We start from the raw sequence: 23,434 nt of genomic DNA on the forward strand, positions 1-23,434 counted from the left end.
TGCTCTCTGTGTCTAGAATCCCTATATTTTCTGCCATGTATCAAAGTGGTAGATAAGTCCTTAAAGGCATTGTGTTTATCATAGATGCTGTGAAAATTTTGCTTTTGGAAAGTTTCTGATTAATTTAGATATGGTGAGTCAAAAATACTGCTTGCAAACTTTTTGAGTCAACACAGCAATAATGATAGTCATTTATTTTAGTGCTATTATGTTGTGAATCATACAAAAGGAGTAGATATTGTATAGCAAATTTTTAACTTTTAATAATTGGAATTTATTTAGAAATATGCAGTTTTCTGACAGCTGTTCAAAGGAACTGGATTAATTTTTATAGCAAAAGCTGCATGTAATGCAGGTGTGTAACAAAAGTTCATAGAAAGTGGTTCCCTATCTGCTGAAGCTGATCAAGTCAGCTATGAAAATGGCCTGAAAGTAATCAGCTACACTGTTTTGGGCAATCCTGAGCATGTTATGTTCCATGACTGCTCAGTTGCTTTTGTCATATAGTTTAAGGTTGCTAAATCACAGTTCTTTCATGCATGGATGTTTTGTTTGGTAAAGCAAATGAGAGCTTAAACTGTAACCTTTATGCTATAGCTCAACTCTTAACGTTTGTCTAGAGTGGTTTTTCCTTTCCTAAAACACCAGTTATTCATCCATTTTCGGGTGATTACCTGGCATGTCCTTTGGCTTTTTATATTGTACAGACAGTGCTAACTTTCACTGAGACCCTGTTGATCAGATTTACAGACCACCTTACCCTTGTCTTTTGAGCTATGTTATTTATTTAAAGTTCAGCTCAGATTCAGCCACTGAAATGCATGGCTTAGTTTTCAAAATAGTCTGTTTGGTCATGGTTTTGTATCCTGTATGTGACAATTCTGATGTGCTGGCACACAACATAAGCTTTCAGTAATCCCTAGTTTTTTTCCCTGATGTGATAGAAAAGAGGGATATAGTTGGGCTTAATTTAAGATGTCTGTCTATGCGTATAATGATACTGCATATTTAATTCTTTTGATAATAAACCTTCCAGTAAACCTGTCTAAACAAGCTGTGAATTCTTTTGAAAATTTGACTGCAGATACTGGTGTTAACTTTAATTAAAGTGTGTAACACTTCCATTGAATTTGCTTCTGATAACTTCTACACTTAGCAGTGGTGAATAAATGACTTGACAAAAGACTTCACAATGAATCCTTTGACTTAATGAGGATGAAAAACTAGAGTGGTAAGTTGTAGAATATTCTGATATGGTAAGAACATGTCATTTCACAAGTAAGTGGCTGGAAATAGGACAGTTTTCCTGGCAGTTTTTATCTGGCTGTGGGAGATTCAGAAAATTTGTTCATCAATGTGCTGAAATGACTGGGAAGGCTGCTGGTGCACTGGAAATCACAATTTGTTCATCTCAATTTAATATTAAAATCTGAAGCAATCACTGAGAAGCAGATATATGGTACACGGGGTTTTCTGTTTGTTTCTCTCAAGAAATTGAAATACCAATCTTTCACCTATGAGGTCCCTTTGTATCACTTTGGTAGGTTACATTTTATCATGATTGGAACTGTGGTCTGGACACTGATTTGAGATAAACATCATGCTTAATTTTTGGATTTTTAATACTGTTTTTAGTTATCTAATGTGCATAATTTAGTCTCTACATATTCTTTTCAAGGGATATAGAGATCATCTTATGTGTTTTGAAGAAAGGACTAAGGCTTCAAATGTACTTGGACATTTACCAACTGTTTTCCTGTTTACTCAGTGAGGTTTAAGCTCCCTTTTATTGCCCATCCTGAAGTGACTTTCTTTGGAAAGTCTTTAGCAGAGCAATGATACCTATATCCAGTCAGTACTGTCATTTCTGTACTGTTTGTCCACCAAGACTCTCAGGTAGAACCATTTTTCTACAAAACAACTGAGAAGTGGTTTCTCTATAAAGAACACAGCTCATCTGTTTAGGAGTTGGGAAATCATTTGTATTTGCATTTCATAGACTAATGGTACCACTTTTGAGATTTGTGCTTTAGGAAGAAATTGCATATAAAACTAAAAAAAAAATCTATGTCCCTCAGAAACATCAAATTAATTAGAAAAGAATCCAACTGTATATAGCCATTTGCTGTGCAGATAGATATCCAGTTATAATTACAAAATTCTAGCTTAATCCTGTGCAGATCAGATTCAGCAGTCAATTTCCATAGTACATGACTAGAAAAAAATTCAGCAAAACCATACAAATCAGCTTTCTTTTAAGGTAAATTGTTTTCCGCTACTTTAGGTAAAATCCCATTAAATTCATTCTGGGTTTTTAAGTACCAGCGTGGCTCACAGTTTTCCACCAGCAAAGTTTGACAAGGTATGGTATAAAATGTGTCCTTAATCTGTATCGTGTAAATAGACAGTGATGTTTGAAGTTTTTTCCTTGGTCTAGAGTGTCCACTGGAGATAGCAGACTTTATATTAATATAAAAAGTAATTAAATATATATTACGTAGCATTTTTTAATAGCATCTGTAATGGTAGAAAGCAAAACAGCCTAAATTTTTCACGCGTGCCTGCTTTTCTTTTTCCCAAATGAAAAAGACCCTGTAGAGCTGCTCTTCTTGAAAAACAGTGACAGGTTCAATGATACAGATAAAATGTTTACACAATATGACTTGCTTATCAAAAGCACAGGCATTTATAAGAAGTCAGAATCTTAAGATCTGTGTTGCCCCTGGCTTTAAACCTTCTTAATAATTTTCCTCAACTTTTTCACTTTTAGAAGTCCACCCGATGGCTACAAAGAGCTATTTTCTTTCCTTGATTCTTAAGGAATATTCAACATGCCTTGCATATTTCTATTTACTGCCATACCAGTCATATTTCTCTTTTAGAGGAAAGCCATATGTTTCTTCTTTGTTTAGCTCTTATATAAATAACAGAAAAATAGTTAAAATGTTGCCTTCCATATTCTTATGCTCTTGAATTAAGGTTTACGTTGGCTCACTAAATAGTAAAGAGCTTAAGACAAAATTTTCCTCCATGAATTCATCCCAGAATAATTTTATGTTGTATAGTCTGTAGTGCAGGCTTACTACAGTGGACTTGGCTGAGATCAGGTTTCTGCGAAAGCCTGTACATCACAACATTCTTCTTTATGTTTTCTCTATGATTTTATTTAGCTAGTGGGGTGCTTAAAATTATACTCTCATTGAGACAAGAATTATTCAGTCCTGGAATACGGTACTATTCTTTATAAAGAGGTCAGAATCTGACCTTGACTAAAAGAGTTTGAAGAGATACATCCTTTTCTCAGTTAATTCCTGGTGGTAGAAGTCTTAGGTTTGTCAAGTACTTGATTCCCTCAAACAACTTCTGCATCATCTGGCAGCATAAAAATTAGCAGGAATTACGTCTCCTCTGTAGGTCTGTTGGACTCTTCTTGTCTATGTTGTGGAAGCACTGTTACTTTGGAAGAAATTTAATATTTTTTTTTAAAGTAGACTTTGAACCATATTTTCTATATGAATTAACTTTTTTCTACAGTGATTTCCATAAAATTCTATTGATGTACTTCCTCTTCCTTTAAAAAAAAATAAATTCCTCCCCAGCATCAGTGCTTTCCTGACCAATGGGAATAAAAATAAACTTGCATTCAAATGAAAAGATTGCTGCTTATTTTGTTAAAAATGTTTTAATCTATAGTCTGCTTTCCCCAAATAGCTGACGAAGGCCATTCTTTACCGACTAAAAGGCTTTTCTTAGAAAGTCTAGATGGCTACTGTAGCTGTAAATATTTCAATATGAGGATCATTTACTGAAGAAGCCAAAAGTGAACTAGTCTATACAGGAGATAGATTTCCCATTTTGCCACACAGTTAATCTTAGAATCAATAACTTTGGTTCTACAATAAAGAACAAGTAGCTACTTCATGCAGTATTACTGTCAAGGTCGCTATTCTGTGGAAAACTATAGGCTTTTGAGCATTAAACTACATATATGTCAGTACTCTATTCAGTTTTTATGTTCATTACAAGTATCCAAATTGCTTTGCCACTCAGCCTTTTTTCAGAAGAGTAGAGAGGCATAAAGAAGTGCTTTCTTTATGTTCTATCATACTTCCTTCCTTCCCCCAACCTCAGTTCTGTTCCCAGGAAGAAGGAAAAAACCATCCAAAATGGAAGTTAGATCTCCCCACAAAAGATTATGCTGAAATTCATGACCATCAGATGAGGTCAGCTTAAAAAGTAACTTCCTAATGTGGAATGAAGAAAGTGCTTACGTATTTTCCTTTTATTCTGGCGTGTTCACATAACTGTACAAGGAAATAACTATTCAATGACCAGGACTATAGTGCGTAGAGAGCAACCTAGTCCCCTAAGTTAAATTTGGCAGAAATAACTAGTGAAAAGTTCAGTCTTCATCTGTGCTACGGTAACTGAAAGAACAGGCAGAATTATACACCTGGAAGATTTACATATATACCTTTTCTAGGGAGTAGCATGAGCTCTTTTTATGAAGATATTTTTCTTAATTTTTATAAGTTCTTTTAAAGGGTTTTTTATATTGGACGGAATTACATATTCCTCCTGATAATTCAATTTACTGTGCGCCAAAAAACTTTTGCAGAAACCCAGTGACTTTTACTGGGCACTACGTGGGTATACTCATCTGCCAAATATTATCAAGCCTTGCTTGCGTGAGACTCAACCTCACTTGGAGGTGTGGTTTTTTGGAGTTTGGACTTTTTGAGTTTTCTGTTTAAAAATGATAAATTTTGTAGTGTAATAAATAATTTATCATTACATGAATTAGAAATAAATCAATTGAAGATTATGGGATTTTTACAGTAAAAAGTATTAAAGGAATTGAGTCCTGAGAGCTTGTTGCTGGCAAAAATTGGATAATGAAGTCATTACAACACAGCTGGCTGAGGATATGAAATTATTTTCATTCTGAAATAAGTGATAGTACAAAAGGAAGTTAAAGCTAAAAGGTACCAGCCAAGAAATCATGTTAATGAATAGGACCTGAAGTTCAGCTATGTTGTATTTTTTCTTTAATGCATAAGTATGTAACTGCTTTTCATTTAGCAGATAAATATGCAGGAGGAGAAATACTTCGGAATGTAGCTCACAGTAGAGCCTTTTTGTTCTTCCTGTACTATGCCGTTGCACCTTCCAATATTTGCCTCATTTCAGCAGTCATCAGAAAGCCCGCACAGTCAAAAGTCAGAAGGTGAAATTGTTCATGACTTTTCTGTTGGTCACTAAAAGATTCTTCTAGTAGAATAAGTATGTTATTGTTCTTTTGGAGATGTCTTTTTCTCTCTTGCTTGCATTATAGTCAGTCTTCACAAATTGTAGTCAGAAACATTTTCACTTGCACTATACCAGCACTATACAACAACCCCACCCTGTGTTTATGGAGCAATTATTGGATGCTTTTTCCTGGCATAGACCAGAGTTCTACACATCAAGGTAAATAAAAATTCTGATTGCGTAAAGGATTCATAGCATTATTTTCAGCAAGGGTTTTCTAGTTAGACAAAGGGTTTGCATTCTGTTAACAAAGAACATGAAGAAAAAAAAAAAAGTATTGCTTTGCAATGACTATACAGAAGCACAGCAGTGAATCCCTTTGTTTAATGGCAGAGTAGGTGCTTGACCTGTTTCTTAAAGTGCCACGTAGTTAGTATTTGCATATTTTTTCAGCTTAGTTAATAACTCTACTTAATGGATTCAAAGTGGTTATGTGACCTTACTCATCAGTGTTCTCACTTATTAGTGATGTCAGGATTTCTAACACCTAAATAGGTAGCAAATTATGCTTGTTTATTGAATCATAAACATGCCTCTTTCAGTTGTTCTCTTGGCATTGTTCCATTAATTTCGGTGCCTGCTTATTTTAATATACATGTGTCTGTCCCACTTCCAATCTTGGATGCTATTTTTACAAGAGATTGAGAACTGCAGTGTGTTACTGTTACCTCTTTTAACTTTCACTGTAGATTTCATTTACATTACTATGTCAAACAGACTGAAAAATTTCACAGATATCCTCTAAAAAGTTTTAATTGGTGGAAATGTCTGTTAAAATAGCTGATTAGCACTACAGTGTCCCCTGATATGTGACTTTATAAGACAGCAAGACTAACAGGAGCTATTTTTGTGACAAAGATATACTTGCTGTCAACTCTTCATACGTTTATCAGTGGAATGCTTTCCGCAAGTGATGTAACTTATCTATTGCAACTGATTATACCTTTAAAATTAATTAGCAAATGAAATTTTCACTGGTTTTCAATGAAAAGACCTATGGCCAACTCCTGTGAGGTTTTATATCTCCTAGTGACCTAAAGGGATATTGTAGAAGTTATTCCCTATGCAGAGATTAGCTCATATTTCACAACTGTGCCACTGATTTCTGATTTTGATGACTGGAGGGTGGCCAATGTGACGCCCATCTACAAGAAGGGCCGGAAGGAGGATCCTGGAAACTACAGGCCTGTCAGCCTGACCTCGGTACCGGGAAAGATCATGGAGAGGATCATCCTGAGTGAGCTCTCAAGGCATGTGCAGGGCAGCCAAGGGATCAGGGCCAGCCAGCATGGGTTTATGAGAGGGAGGTCCTGCCTGACCAACTTGATCTCTTTCTATGACCATGTGACCTGCTTTCTCGATGAGGGGAAGGCTGTGGACGTTGTCTACCTGGACTTTGGTAAGGCCTTTGACACCGTCCCTCACGGCATTCTCCTGGAGAAACTGGAGAATCATGGCATAGACAAGTGTACCCTCCGCTGGATAAAAAACTGGCTGGATGGCCGTGCTCAGCGAGTTGTGATTAATGGAGCAAAATCTGGTTGGCGGCCGGTCACCAGTGGTGTCCCTCAGGGCTCAGTTTTGGGGCCAGTCTTGTTCAATATCTTCATTGATGATCTAGATAAGGGGATTGAGTGCACCCTCAGTAAGTTTGCGGATGACACCAAACTAGGTGGGAGTGTTGATCTGCTTGAGGGTCGGCAGGCTCTACAGAGGGACCTGGACAGGTTGGACCAATGGGCCAAGGCCAATGGGATGAGGTTTAATAAGGCCAAGTGCCGGGTTCTGCATTTCGGCCACAACAACCCCAGGCAATGCTACAGGCTTGGGGAAGAGTGGCTGGAAAGCTGCCTGGCAGAAAAGGACCTGGGAGTGTTAGTGGACAGCCGGCTTAACATGAGCCAGCAGTGTGCCCAGGCAGCCAAGAAGGCCAACGGCATCCTGGCCTGTATCAGGAATAGCGTGGCCAGCAGGAGCAGGGAAGTCATCGTGCCTCTGTACTCGGCACTGGTGAGGCCTCACCTCGAGTACTGTGTTCAGTTTTGGGCCCCTCACTACAGGAAAGACATTGAAGTGCTGGAGCGTGTCCAGAGGAGAGCCACCAAGCTGGTGAGGGGTCTGGAGAACAAGTCCTATGAGGAGAGGCTGAAGGAACTGGGCATGTTTAGCTTGGAGAAGAGGAGGCTGAGGGGAGACCTCATTGCCCTCTACAACTACCTGAAAGGAAACTGTAGAGAGGCGGGGGTTGGCCTCTTCTCCCAAGGGAATAACGACAGGACCAGAGGAAATGGTCTGAAGTTGCGGCAGGGGAGGTTTAGATTAGATATTAGGAAGAATTACTTTACTGAGAGAGTGGTCAAGCACTGGAACAGCCTGCCCAGGGAGGTGGTGGAGTCACCATCCCTGGAGGTATTTAAGAAACGTGTAGACGTGGCTCTTCAGGGCATGCTCTAGTGCCCGGGATTGTTGGTTTGTGGTGGGGTGTTGTGTGTGGGGTTTAGTTGATGGATGCTGCTTGCTTTTTTTTTTTTTTTTTTTTTTTTTTTTTTGGGGGGGGTGTTGTTGTTTGTTGGTTTTGTGTTGTGTTTTTTTGTTTGTGTGGTTTTTTTTTTTGTTTTTTTTTTTTTGTTTTTTTTTTTTGTTTTTTTTAATGTGGTTGGACTCGATGATCTCAAAGGTCCCTTCCAACCACTAAGATTCTGTGATTCTGTGATTCTGTGATTTAGATGAAAAAAAGTCTGTGATGTTTTTGTGTATCAGCCTCCTGCTCTGACAAAAAAGTATGTGCAGTCCAGCTTTTCTGACTTCTCACAGAGCACCAGTCTCCGTTTCTGTGTCATTGTGAATAAGTTGTCATTGTTCATGAAATAAGACATAGAATGTGAAATAAGATTACAGCCCCGTATGCAGCTCAAGACGCTGAATTTGAAAAATTTGTACCTTTCTGGAAAAGAACATCAATCCCAGCATATAAGGGAAGAGCAGGAGGAAAAAACCCCCTTTACGCAAAATTTTCCATTAAAGTGGCCTATGCTTATTTTGAATGCATCGTGATGTTTTGTACTAGCTAATTCTTTCCTTGTCTGGATCTATCTCCCTGCTGCTGTTATGGTAAATAATGTGGTCATTTGCTGGCTACAGCTCTGAATAACAGGATCCAAACTTTCTATTTTTGGTATTTAATTATTTTGGAACAAGTTATAATAAGTATAGACAGAAGAAGTAGTAGAATTTGCCAGAGATTATAAGAGGAATGGAATATTGTACAGAAGGTACAATACAACAAATATTTACAGTTTATGTAAATAATAAGTTTGATTGTAGGAACTGTCTAATAGTAATGTGTAGTGAATAGTTTCTTGTCAAAATGGTTAAACAAAAATTAAAAGTTGTCTGCTCAACAAAAATAATTCAGTGGGCTTTAAAAAAAAAATTGTCCCTTACATAATTTACACAAGTTGGTCAGGTAAAAGAATGAGTTTTCTTTCTTAAATAATGTATTTGTCAAAATGTCTTTCAGAAACCTACCCATTTTGTAATTATTTTTAAAATACTCAGATATGAATTATTAAACTCAGCTTTAAAATTATGTTTTGCATTAAAATAAACTTTTACTTCATATTTACGTTATCTGTATCACTTCTAAAAATTTTTATGTTGTGATAAACTTCAGAATGTCAACTTCCCATCTTCCTGAAATCAACTTTGAAGTGACAGAATTTCCTTAAGGACAGAAATACTAGGGTTTTAAACAAGGCTTCATATCACTGTGCATTTTTTTCATGCATGGGGTATTATGTGATGAAATAAAATTATAAAAGTTTGTGGGAAATTTAACTTTTTAGAAGTGCCATTCTAAAAGTAAGGTTTAAACATAAGCATTTTGACTATTGTGTATAATTCTACATCTCTGGTTCAAAGAGGTTACAAACTTTTATAAACCCATCTGCAGTCACTTATGACACATTTGACTTCTTAAATTTTCATTGTTGATCCAAGTGTTTCATTCCAACGTTTCACTCTTAAAATTCACTAATTTTGTAATTCTTAGATATGAAAATTCAAATGCCCAAGATAACTTTTAAACATATTAAGAAAACAATAAAATAAAATGTTGTAACGTAGTTCTAGAAAAATACACTACTGTGGTTGTAATAACATAATAAACCTTTGGAAATAGTCTGAATTCTCTTGCTGGAGAGAGAAGAAAAAAAAATTCCAGCAAATGTGAGCTGGTTTTGAAGACAAAGGTCTTTTGATAGAAAATTCTAGTGGGTATAGAATGATAAATGATTTCAGTCTGTCTCCTGATACGTGCATATCTCCAGTTCTGTAGAAAGATCTTGACTTCAGGAACAAGCAGGCAAAACTCAGTCTTTGAATTATAGGGAAGAAACAGAGGCAGCTGAATGTTGATTTGTGATGCTTGTTATGCACTCCTGATACGCTGCCCTAAAGCTAAAGCAAACTTCCATTGCCGCTAATAGTATTTGGTCGGTAATAGTCTACAAGATAAAAGGTGCTGAGTACAAGGCATCGTTGTTTACTGTTCTTTAAATCGGTTCATGGTGTTATGCAGGCCTGGTACTTTTTACAGGGCTTTTGTTGTGCAAATAGCATAATTAAAGCCATTAACATCTTTCAGAGGTATAAGTAGCTAATTTTTCAGAAAAGGGCAAAGTGTCATGAACATATTTCATGACAAATGTGTTTTATTCTAAACTGAATCTGCAGTTTACCAGAAAGTGAGATTAATTTTCCAGGAATATGCTTGGAAAAAAAAAAAAAAAAAAAAGAAACCTTTGTCTTCCCTCCAAAGAATGAATTTACCCATAATATAGATTTCTACAAATCAGTATCCCTGCATGCTCAGCTTTCAGTGTGTTTTGAATCTTAATGTATTATAGATACAATTAGTGTCTTTTATTGGGGAAGAATGTAGGAGAAATTTTTCTTAAACGTGGTGCCATCCGGATGAGAAACTTGTTTCGGTGACATCCAGTTGTTTTGCTGTTCTTCACTTTTTTTCTTTTTTAATGAAAAAAATTATTATAATCACATGTCTTAATGTAATTGACAGTCCTTCAAGAACATAGACTTGTTACTTTTTGTCATAAACTTGGCTGGATCAAAAACTATAATTTGGGATTGCTAGAGTATGAAACAATATGAAAATATGAATAGTAGAATGATTAAGTTGTCTCCTGTGCCAGGCAACAATGTTGTTGTTGTTGTTTTTTTCTGATATATATACAGCTCCTGCAGCATTTTATTCTGTCAAAGGTTTTGAAAAGTACAACATCTTGAAAGTACTTGTACCCCAACAAATGAAAAGATTTAAGACTATTTGTTTATATAAACTCTGGAGAAAATGTTTGTTCCAAAGCAGCTCTGCTGCTTCTTGTTTTCTTCTGTAAAAAGACCTGTGATACTTTTCAGATTTCTCTCTGGTAAACCAAAATAATCTCTTCAAAACCACAGATGTATAATTGATGTGCTTGCATAAGTAGCTATTAATGTCCTCTTTGATAATAGAGGTGTGAACAGTAATTGATAAAATAGTCGTTATTTTTTTAACTTGAAGCAATAGCAGCCAAGGAAGGTATTGTTGGGACCTTCAGAATTGCTTGTGACATGGGACAGAACCTGAGTAAAAACACTTTCCTGAAGCAAGAGTCTGCTACCTGCTCAGATTTTTAGAAAGGCTTTAGCATTGCTAATATTTTCAGATTTCCTTAACATGCCTGCAGAGAATGAAAATTTTGATCTGTATTCTTTTGTTTTAATATTGCTTGCAACTGCACCCTGAACAATTACCTTTGGTAGGTGTTTAAACTGCAAAAAAGCAGCCATGGCAGCAGCCCCAAGCTACTCTGCTGTGGAAGGAAGGTCAAGAAGGCGAACGTCAGTGCATTGAGAGCACCATTTTAGAGAAACTGAATTGAGTTAAAGCAGAAGCCCCTGACGTTTTTTTCCTTGTTCTTGGAGGTGCTACTTTACCATGGAGTAAAGTGCAACTAAATCTAACATCCATTGCACAGTGTGTTGCATCATCTTACTCTGTTGTCTCAAATTGTTACCTAGAAAATCACGGGAAAAGGCAATATGTTGGAAAGGGCACAGCTGTCAGTCAAAATCCTTTTCTCAAGTCCATTCCATGATTTGGAGCAGAGCATGAAGGAGAGAAACATAGTCAATAGAGGAGGCCTTCCTGTGACTCCTGCTTCGGTATAGGCTTTGTATTAAGCTCTGAGAGTGGTATTGAGTAGTATCGGCCTACTGCTGGGGCAACCCCTTGTCACAAGCTTTGGAAGCCCAGCCTGCATAGTAGGCAATGAAGTGATCTTGCAGGAATCAAAGCAAGGTTTCCAAAGACCTATGCTTGGGCTTTAGCTGGAGTCTTCACAAAACAAATTGGTCTTCAAGGAAAAGCTTTTCCTGAAGGAAGTGACATTATTTGTCCTGCACTTGGGTCACAACAACCCCATGGAATGCTGCAGGCTTGGGGAGAGTGGCTGGAAAGCTGCCCAGTGGAGGAGAACCTGGGGGGTGTTGGTTGACATCTGGCTGAATATGAGCCAGCAGTGTGCCTAGGTGGCCAAGAAGGCCAACAGCATCCTGGCCTGTATCAGGAACAGTGTAGTGAGTAGGACTAGGAAAGTGATGGTCCCCCTGTACTCAGCACTGGTGAGGCTGAACCTCAAATACTGTGTTCAGGTTTGGGTCCCTCACTACAAGAAAGACATTGAGGTGCTGGAGCATGTTTAAAGAGGAGCAATGAAGCTGGCAAAGGGTCTAGAGCAGAAGTCTTATGAGCAGCAGCTGAGGGAGCTGGGGTTGTTTAGCCTGGAGAAACGGAGCCTCAGGGGAGACCTTATTGCTCTCTATCACTACCTGAACAGAGGTTGTAGTGAGGTGGGTGTCAATCTCTTCTCCCAAGTAACAAGTGATAGAATGAGAGGAAACAGCCTCAAGTTGTACCAGGGGAGGTTTAGGTTGGATGTTAAGAAAAATTTGTTCACTGAAAGGGTTATCAAGCATTGGAACAGGCTGCCCGGCGAAGTGATTGAATCACCATCCCTGGAGGTATTTAAAAGGCACTTGGGGACATGGTTTAGTGGTGGACTTGGCAGTGTTAGGTTTATAGTTGGACTCAATGATCCCAAAGGTCTTTTCCAACCTAAATGATTCTATGGTTATTGCTGAGTTCTGCTTCCATGTTATACAGGAGATCAAATGAGGTAATATTATGGTTCCTTACAGTCCAGAAGCTGTTTTCATTAAAAATTTCCTTTTTTAATTTGCTAAAGAAAGCTTCAGCAAACATTTGGGGAAGAATTTTGCCATAACTGTTTAACAGCATCTGGACACAGTTGTTGCCATCTACAAAGTCTGGTGTTTTTTCTGTCCATCAATTGCATTCTGTCCTTCTCTCTTATTCCTGTACACAGGTTGTTCTTCCCCTTCTTTTGCTCACTCTTTATTACTACTTCTCTCCCTTTCTGCCCAAACACTCCCTTTTCATAGCAGGCCAGTATTTTGTGCTGCTTCTGCCTATACCTAGTGGAGGAGTTCCCAGCATGCTGCTCTGACATGACATATTCCATCAATGAGTCTCTGGACCTAAAATATTTAAGTGTTTACAGCACTGTCTTTCTAGGCATGCCACAGAGTATTTCCAGGCCAAACCTGTGCATACACAACCATTCTTCATCTCACCTAGTACAAGACAGGCACTGCAAATCAACTGCTATTTCCCCAGCAACAAAAAAATAAAATAAAATAGGTTCAACAAAGCAGCTCACTCTGAGACTCCACAGACGACTCAGACCTCTGAATGGTGCACGCTCCAGCTCTCCAGTGGACAGTGCATTGATACATCATTCTGCTTTTAGTTTTTTACTAGCCAGGCCAGACCCTTTTTCAAAGAAATTTCAAGGAAAAAAGATCTGTCAAATAGAGAAGATGTGCATTTTCTTCCCCTTTATATCCACTTCTCCAGTCATGGACACTTCCTAGTTGTGTTGTGTGCCTCTATTGCTATGAGTGTCTACTTAACGCTAACAAACCTGTCCACTCTCATATTTCAGAACATCTTCAGAGTTGCTCTCTATCAAAGCTTACCTTAAAAGTACTTTAATTAAAGATCGTTTTTTTTTCTTCTGCTATGTTCAATTACCTCACTAGTTTTCCTGAGCACTTACTATGGGGTCACTATTGGTTAAGTGATGCCTCTTTCCATTTTATTGTTTTCCCTCTCTGTATCCGAGTGTGGGTTTTGTGCTGTTTTTCTCATCTTTCAGTGCTGAAGTGCTGTATGATGACTCTGAGGCAAGATACATACAAACAAATTCTTTGATGTAAGAAAAACATTCTGTCCAGTGCACTTGACTGGAATTACTGGACATGCCACTTGTCTGCTAAGTAGAAGTTGGTGTCAATTTCTGCCTGGATAGTTATATGCTCTCAATCTTGAAACAAAATATGAATAATTCTGTTTTAATAAGTTTGCTGCAATTTTCAGTAAAATCTGTCAGAAAGTCACTGAAACTTCTCATTAACTTAGCAATGGAAATTTGGTATCGGAAAAGAGAAGATGGTCACTTTCTTGTCCTACTGGGGATAATGCCAAGTATATAGTATTAAAGCAACTACTGGTTAATTAAAGAAACTACCTGGTAATAAAAGTAAATATTACAAAAAAATAGATTTCAATAACTCCACTTTCTGCAAATTGAGATGGTCCCTATCACTACTTTTAGAAATTCTTGATGAAGGCGAGGCTGTGTAGTGGATAGTTACTAGTTATAATCAGTTTATCTTCCAGAGTTTAAATCTTTCTTTGTAGCTGAGGTTCTGTCCATGGTATTATTGTAAATTAGTTTCTGTTGCTCAATTAGTAGGTGACCTCTTTTTCTTTTGAAAACAAAGGTAAATGTTTTCACCCAACATCAAAAGGTGTGAGTTGGCTTTACACATGCTGTTCAGGTTCGATTGGCTTGACTATGGGCCAAATTTCTCAATGTTCTTTTCCATAAATAATAATAGTTCCTAGCCATAAAGCACTATTTTTTTTTTGTTAGAATTGCTAATAATAAAAATAAAATTTAATAGTAAAGAATTTTTTAAAGTTAAAAGTATATCTTTGCAAATATATAAAGAACTAAACCGGAAGTACTGCTTCTGGTAAGTTCGTTATTTCTGTAGAATTTGTCCTGCACTGCTTAGTGTTAATTGAAGTGACCCACTGAGGCAATATAAATTATCTAATATGCCCTAATTTAAGTTGATCCTGATCTGTGGACATCACATATCCACAGTATCCTACTGTTTATTCTACTACTTCTAAGCCTAGAGACTGTTGGTCAGTTTAACCCTTTGCCTCCTTGCCTCTAAACTGTGACAGAGCTTGAAACCCAAAGTGAATTCAGACATTCATTTTAAAAATTCTTTATTAAAGGAGGAAAAACCACTGTAAATAACTTTGGATTTACACTGGAAATTAAACTGTGTGTCTTGTGTAGTTGAAGAATGATACTTACTGTTACATAAGGCCCAAAATGCTTATGTAAAGTGGGAAGATTTTTATCTTGAACTCTTAAAGTTTATCCTCTCCTCCTCCTCCCTTAAAAAACCACCATGCTCCCTCCACTTTTCTATGTTTCTAATTCTGAGGGTTGGAGTTGAGGAAGATTCCATCGAAACCAGTAGGAATCTCTATTTTTTCTAAAACAGGCAATGTCTGTGGCTCCTTATGGCTTAAATGAATGTTTTATTCCTGCTGTTCTTAAATAGTCATTTTTGCTGGGCAAGACCTCAGAACTGGTTTCTAGATTCTGCAATATGATATGAACTAGACAAGCACTGTGTAGGCAAGTAAAGAGGAATCTATTTTTGGTATTAAATAAGTTGTCAACAGAAAAATATATTCATGTGGGCTACTGGATTTTGTTCAGTGACATAGTTGTCTGGTTTGTTCGACAGTCTTGCTTATCTGCAGGAGAATAGGTATCACCTTAATCAAATGTCTGCAGGATTCTGTCTCCTATAAAGGGGAAGCCTGCAGAGTTTCCTCCTTCATCAGATTTAAAGCCCAGGGAAAAAGAAAACCCAAAAGAGAAAACCCCAAGAAAGCTCTTCAGCTGTATGTTTTCTAGCAGAAAAAAAACCTGCAGCTCTGCCAGAGGAGAAATGATTTTCACTTCAGCAGACTACAATATTCAAGAGTAGAGAAAGAGAAGACATCAAAGGTGCATGTTTCACATGCTACTTTCTCAGTGTTTCTCATTCAAATTATTAAAGTATGCTGCTGGTTTAGACAGAAGATCTGTAAAAGAAGCAAGTTTTGAGGGCTTCATGCTGTCAAATGTGCTCTTCACATTACTAATCGGAGAAAAATGTTATTTTAGCTATCAACAGATTAATTAGTTTCCTATACTGTAGGAATGCTGGAGTTTTTTCCATGTTCCTTGCTACCTTCCTCTGAGAACCTGATTTAACATTGCCAAAATCAAAGTAAATGTCAGTTAATCTTTTTATCTCCTAGTCGTTTTATGCTAACATAAAACAAATATTTTAATACTGGAGATTAGTTGGTTTGGGGAGTGTGTTCTTTAACTCTTCAAAGCATTTGGGCAAAGACTTCTGCTGTCCTGGAAGCAGTTTCCATCAGAAGGATCAGGAGGTCATCTCATCTGGAGGGATGCACAAAGTTGGCGAATGCAGTATGGGTTACCATCTTCCTTTCCCTCTTTCTCCCAATAAACTTAGGTTTAGATGCTGCTGGATCTAAGCCTTAGTGAGAGAGAGCATGTGGAAGAAAGGGTGTCCACTAAACCAAGAATGGAGATTGGAGAAAATGGCAGTAAAGAGTCCAGCTTTCTCATTCAGGGCAAAAGATTTCTGGGTCTCAAATGAAGAAGAGAAGGTAGTCCACTTGCTGAGGTGAAAGGAGGACAAACAACTTCTGCAAGAGCCCGGTAATAGTGAGGGAAAGGTGCCTTGCAGGCAGTTTTTTAGTATGTAGGTCATGAACCATCTGTGGTTTGGTCTCTTTATTCCATCAATCTGAGTAAAAAAAAATTTAAAACATTCTAGGTATTACTAATTTAGTTGATTTAAGCTAGCAACCTGGGTAGCGAGGGACTATTTGGTATCTTGATAATAAACATGAAATTCAGTCCTAAATAATGCTGAAGTTACTTTGTTTGCTATGACTTCTATAGAAAATGAGAACATTTAGAGAATATAAAAAAACCACTTAACACTTAGCTTTCTGGATTAGCTTCATTCTGAATTATGCTTAGTTACAGGGCAGTCTTCATTTATAGGTGTCAATGGAAAATATATCCAATACAAAATATATTCTTGTTTTTACAAGGAGCTGAGATACAAAATAAATAATGCCTTATTTTAGTCACAGAGCCTAGCTGACAGAAATGCAACTAAAATATAGCTGTGAGGTCTGTGAGAGAAAAATGTAATAAAAGAAAAGAAATTAACATCAAGCTTCTGAGATTGCCTGGTTGAAAATGGAGGCAAGGTTATTAGTTAGATTAACATATTTAATATAAGCAATGCTTTTGAAACTGAAGCCTAATATTTATTATTGATACTACACAAGCCATATTAAAGTTACAGTACTTAAACATAAAATCAATTCTCAATTAATTTTACTTGCACTTTTCACTTATGCAACTATTAAAGAGGTGTGGAAATAACTTGGGCAGTTGATAACCTGACATAGACAAAGTTAGCAGAATTTTCATGCAGTATTAATAAAGGCAGAAATTGTAATAGGATCCTGGTTTTTCTTGTGCAGTATCTCTTTGTCTGTAAAATGACATGACTTCAAAATTCTGAACTGTGACTCTCAGGAGGATTGCTGCTGTCACTTGAGGAAAAATGTATATTGAAAAGTGACAGATGTCAGACGGTAATAATTATGGCAGCTTAAATATTTATAAATTTGTAAGTTACTGTAAAAATGTATTTCTTCATCTGAAAGATTTTCTGATGTTAGAAATTATATTCCAGGCTTTTATTTTTTCACCCAAGGCTAAGTATTATAAATTAGAGTTAGGGATTCAGAAAACTTGTGTTTTCGGTATCCTTAGTCAGTTAGAGGATTACAAAACTCTAAGTTAAAAACCCACTTGAGGTTCAAGAACATTAGTCAAATAGCTCATCTAAAAAAAAGTTTTTGTATTTCTTAGTGTTTTACAACCTTTTTTTGGTAATAACTGTACTTTTCAATTTTAATATTGTCATTTGTAATTTTTCAGTCGGCAATGACTATAGTTAGTAGTCCAGTATTTCTTTGGTTCTTTGATTTTATGTCTTATATTCAACCGCACTTCAGTGCTTTGAGTGTATGAGAAATCAGGAGTCCTGGTAAGATATTCAGAAAACCAACAACGGAAGTCTGAGACTAAGGCCATGCAAGTGTGGAATAATGCAGGAGATGGTTTGCCTCATGTTCTTGTGTTTAGATCCAATCTTGCCTGTGGTAAAGCGGAAGAAAATCTAGTATGCAAAAGACAATGTAGCCTTCAGTAAAAGACCGTAAGAATGCTGACTCCTACTTATATTTCTTAAGGTACAATGAGTACTAAATAATTCAGTATTATTTCAACAGCATCTCCAGTGTCACATGCATCTGCAAAGTGCTGAATGTGGTAACTTTTGAAGACAGTTCAGTCAGTGTCAGTGAGATGCCACAGTATGTCAGGGGGCTTGAAGATGAATGCCCTTACATTGGTTAGGATGAACATACTAAGTTATTTAGAGTTTTAGCATTTTTTGGATGCGAAATTCCAAGTATAGGGTGAAGATTTGAAGAGGTGGTTTTTTTTTTTTTTTAATTAATATGAATAGTATGGAATGGCTTGTGTTGAATGTTGTTTATCAGTCTAAATCCTCCATTAGCATGAATCTGTACATATCTGTTTAAATTTGGTAGAGACTTGCACAAATAAATCATTTGGGAAACCACTGGTGATAAAAAATTGGTTCAAACCCAGTGGTTATATTTTCTTCTTACAAGTAAATCTCAAAATCGTGAATCAAAACACTAGAGCTTTTTTACTGTCTCCTTCAACTTTGGTGCTAATTCATTAATTTTAGGTAACTGAAATAACCATATATGATCCAGTGTACTCTGTCAGTCACAAGAATAAATTAAAGACAAATCTAAGCAATATTCTCAAAATAGAATATCAAGCTAATTTTATTACTTCTGTTTAAAAGTTTTAAAGTTGTTTAAAATTTGAAAGCGAGGAGGTAATGGAAAATGAAAATGTGTAAATAGTTTGTGAAGAGGATACAGTTACGGGGTTCCTAGATTAATTGGTGTGCGACCTTTTTTATTTTCAGCTCTTATTGGAATAACATTTGTTATGGTCAGTGCATTTGACAGGTTGGTTTGCACTTGGTCCTTCAAGAACCTGAGGGATAATTATTCAGGGAAATCTGTGTGTTTACAGTGTTACTTCAAGTGCAGAATCTGTTTCATATTCTAAAGGTGGTAAATACAGTTTGTTCACTTGTAATAAACTTTTCCTGACTAGCATTTAAGTGTAAAATAAAGAGTATATTATTTATTTGACCTCTTTAGATGGTCTGTCTGCATGCAGGTATGGTATCTATAAAGGATGTGCAGGATAACTGACTGCTGGTTTTATTTTTATCGTGTAGGCAAAGATGAATGAGCTTGAAACAGCGTTTCTTCATTGGAAACTGATTTTTGTCTACATATCACATAGAAAAACAACTGTTCTCATAGCTAATACAAGAACAAGGAAGTGAATATTGTGTGTGTTAAACATTGTATTAGTGGGTCATTACAGAGTCTCTATCAAAATAAGGGAACTTACCAAAGTTTTTGTTTCAAATATTGTAATTAGGTTATGGTTTGATAGGCTTTTATCCAAGCATCCATATTTCTCTTAAACTAAATACCTCCACCTTCAGAGATCCAATTTTTTGCTTCCCTTTTCAAACTGTTAGCCAAATTAAATTAATGTGAAATGCTAGTAGCTACGTATATTTATACACACACACAAAGCAGGTTGTATTGCTTTGTAGTACTGCAGCACCTTAACAGTCCCAGAAGAGATCAAAATTTGTTGAACTAGGTGCTTTGTGAACAAACAATGTGAGACGGCCTCAATCCAGGTTTAAAATAAAATCCTGTGAGATAGGCCCGGGAAAAACAGTTGCATTGATTTGCTGAAGGTAAAGGTCATGGCCAGAATTAGAACACAGCATGTTACAGGAACACCTGAAATGAGATTTCCCTGCTTGCCAGCTCACTGTGCTTTGTTGGACCAAGGTGCTGTTTAGCAACAGTTTTATCTTACCAGCTATGCCTTAAGGGGAAAAACAGCATGGAAAACTATATTTATGAATAAGGCAGTTATTCTAAGGCAGGGTCATAAATCTTATCTAATGTTTTACATTGTTACCTTCTTTTGCAACTCTGTTTTTCTGTTCAGTTTCTGGAAAAAAAACAAAGGTGAGGGGAAGACAAGCGTGGGTAAAGTAATTAGTATTCCAAAGAACAAATCTCATCAATGGTAAGATGAAAATGTAAATCTAAGCAATATTTTGCAGATATTCAGTTATGTGATATATTTCATGTCACAGCCTTAGGCTTCATAAGCAAAAACCATTCTTTTAATTCTTTTTTTTTTCCCCTCTAGCATACCAAACTAATTTTCCACTGAACTGAAGTTGTTCATCCTTGCCCAGATGACAGAAACCAGTACTAATATCTGCATGCTTAACATTTAGGCTGAAGTTCTCGGGAGACAAAATTCTCCCAGGTTTGATAAATCTAGATTGTAAACACCTTTTTTTTTTTTTTAATACTTCCCAAAATGATGTTGATATTTTTTTTTTCAGCCTGAAGTTTGGCCAAATCATTGGTGTAACTCTTCTGTATATCTTTCATGTGTGATACTTATAACTCCGAAGCCTATCTTTTAACATTTTACTTCCAAATTTTTTGTGTGCTTTGTGAACATAAAGTTGTAGCAAGGTATGTACTCTTCTAGGAGACTTTTAAAAAAAAAAAATAATAATTTCACACACACCCCTGTACCTCTCTCCAACCAACCTTAGAAGTCAGCACTCTAGGAAAGCTAATAAACTTGGGTTAATTATAATAATGGTTAAAAATACCATTGTTAAAAATGCTTTTTTTTTACCTTTTAAAAGCTTTTCCTAAACTATAAATTCATTATTTTTAGAATATATAAGTATTAAAATTTAAATTCAAGTATTTTGTAGTATATAATTTATAAAATTCTGAAAAAGAAACTTAAACTGTCACCCTGATTATCTCGGGTCTGTGGAACTTTTAGTGTCTATTGTATTGAGTCATGGATAAATTTTTCGTGCAGTGGAGTCTTTCTTTAACGAAGTGCTTCTAACCTATTCCTGTTAATGCAGGGTAAAGAGCCGTGTTACATCGCACTCCCTTCTTGCCTTCATTTTCCAGGGTAGGACTGAAACTGGGACTATGTACAGTAATAACAGTGTTATGATGATAGTAATTTAGAAGCTTTTTAATAAGATGTTTATACCTGCTAGTTCATGCTTACGATTTCACACAAGGAAATATCCTGGTCTACCTGCAAATCTTAAATGTATGTATTATGCTAATTGTATACAATTTAATTCTTGTACTGAAGAAAATTTTCCCGTTTCATGTGGAAATCTTTAGGTATTTTTTGTAAATGAATATTTTAGATACATCTACTGAAGATATTCTTTCTACATGCACACGGAAGCAGCTTCTGTTTGCAGTGGAAATTTTGATTTTAAAGAAAGATTTTTTTTTTTTTATTTATTTTTTTTTTTTAATCTGCCCCCAACCCCCTCAAGTGGCAACAGTACGAGTAAAGAATTGCTTCTTTTCTTCTATCAAAGCATTTTGTAACCCTTGAATTAATTCACGTTTGTGGGGTGGGGAATGAATAGGTCAGGCTCAAGAGCCAAAGGAGCGCAAATACAGACAACCAGAGAAGAAGATCCAAATTTGTTTTGAGGAGGCAAAGAAGAGTATGTCAATAAAAAGAGAATAGGCTATAGCTGGAAATGTTTAAATATAAAAAACATGCTATCATAAGAATGGAGAGCTCAAAGAATGAGGGCACCTCTTGAGTCTTTTCCTGAGATAGTGATAATATTTTGAGGTGATATAAAGGGGTGTAACTACAATTTTTGTTTGCTTCTTAGTTAAGGAAGTATGTTTTGCTGTCAGTAAGTAGAAGCTTAAATAATGACTTGTTAATCATATCTCTTTTTAGCAGAATACAGCAGATTCCTCGCAACAATTAGAAGTCTTTTTTTAGAAGTACACAGATTTTTAAAAGCTTATGAACAAAACCTCTGGTTTTGTGTTTGTGTGGTACATACTACAGTAGTGTTCCAATTTTGTTGGAATTTTTCATTAGAATTACAGCTGCGATGGTGGAATCCCCACAGTCCAGACGTGGGAAAGCTATCTCCTTAAACATATAGAAAAGACAATCCCATAGTATATTTTCTAGTTTGATAAAAGTTCTTAAAGAAGACTATATTTGAAAGTTAATTCTCTCTTGTTCCTGTCCTTCTTCCCTCCTACAACTGAAGAAAGAAAAAGGTAAGAACCCCAACAACAAACAACGGGTAACCATGACACTGAGATTAAATATCAGTCCCTCTTGTCTGGAATAATAATAAGATGCCTTAGAGTTAGGGATTATTTCAGTGCAGTAAAAGTTTATTTCAAATTATTCTGTTTTATGGTAAAGCAAATTAGATCTGACACTGGGGAATTCTAATCCATCAGACTACAAATGCAGAATACACATTCAGAGAAATGTCCCTTCCTTCAGTTGTTGGTCCTATAGAATCAAGTTTTTCTTCTGGACTTTCGTAGCTGAGTAGGCTAGATCATTTTGATATTGATGTGATATATAATGCCTGCATCTGCCTTGTAATTGATTTCTAAGACTTTCCTGTGTGGAAGTGCAAAGATCAAGAATTTCAATAATATTGCCTCTGTTATTGAAATTAAAACTTCTACCACAACCACAAATGGGTCTTCCATAAATCGTGGTGATAGCTATTCACTGCTTTTATATGTTGGTAGCATATTGGCATGGTAGCATCATAGCACAAATAGTTTAATTTAAAACACAGTAGCCGTTGGTTGTTTACATTGGGTTATATGATGGTAAAAGAGCTGTTGCTTGCCTTAACAGATGCATCCTTTTAACTCATTGTGGTCTACTTGGGAGCACATAGGAAAAAAATGAATACTGAAATAGAAATGTTCTTAAGTTGAATTTACATCAGTGCACTGCTCTGTGAGCCATGCCTTCATTGGCAGCCATAAAAAGAGATTTCCTTACCTGCCCTCACTGTTTGGTTCTTGGAGCTTACAAACTGGAGCACTGTCTTGTCACCTGTTGTCACCCATACTACTTGAAGGCTAAATAATATGGACCATTGGCCTTTAGGATGTCACAAGACAGTAGATACAAGTAAAGGTACCTTGGCCTGATTAAAGTACTTTTTCAGTCTTTGTGACTTTTGGGTGCCCTCAAGTGTGAAAATGGAAGTACTGAATCATCTGGCATCTCTATATATTCATGTGCCTCTTACCTTCACAGAGAGTACGGGTACAAAAGGCTCCTACTATAAATCTACTGTAAGTCTGTATCACTACAGTCGAAAGAGCTCCTCGCTGTTCTTGTGCAGGGCATGATGTGCAAAGCACAATATAATAATCCTGGCAACCTGTGATAAAGATCAATAGCTCAGTTTTCAGTGTTGATTGGTAGAAGAGGATACTTACTGAGTGAAAGAAACCACATTACCAAAACATGTAAATGCTGTACTTCTGGTAGTTTGGCTGAAACAGTATGCATGGCAATCCAGAAGGCCTGCAGTGCAATGGATTAGAATAACTATTTGGCCCTTCCAGTAGACACTGAAGTGGGTGTGCCCCTTGTTAGCCCTGCTACTGCTGGCTGTGACATGCTTCTGAATGTTTTAAAGATTCCTGACTCGCTGCCTGATGTACGTCCTCACATATTTCAGTAATGGTGGTGTTAAAAAAGATTGCAATTAC

The sequence above is a fragment of the Numenius arquata genome, chromosome 8, assembly GCF_964106895.1.
Source record: "Numenius arquata chromosome 8, bNumArq3.hap1.1, whole genome shotgun sequence".
Lineage (NCBI taxonomy): Eukaryota > Metazoa > Chordata > Aves > Charadriiformes > Scolopacidae > Numenius > Numenius arquata.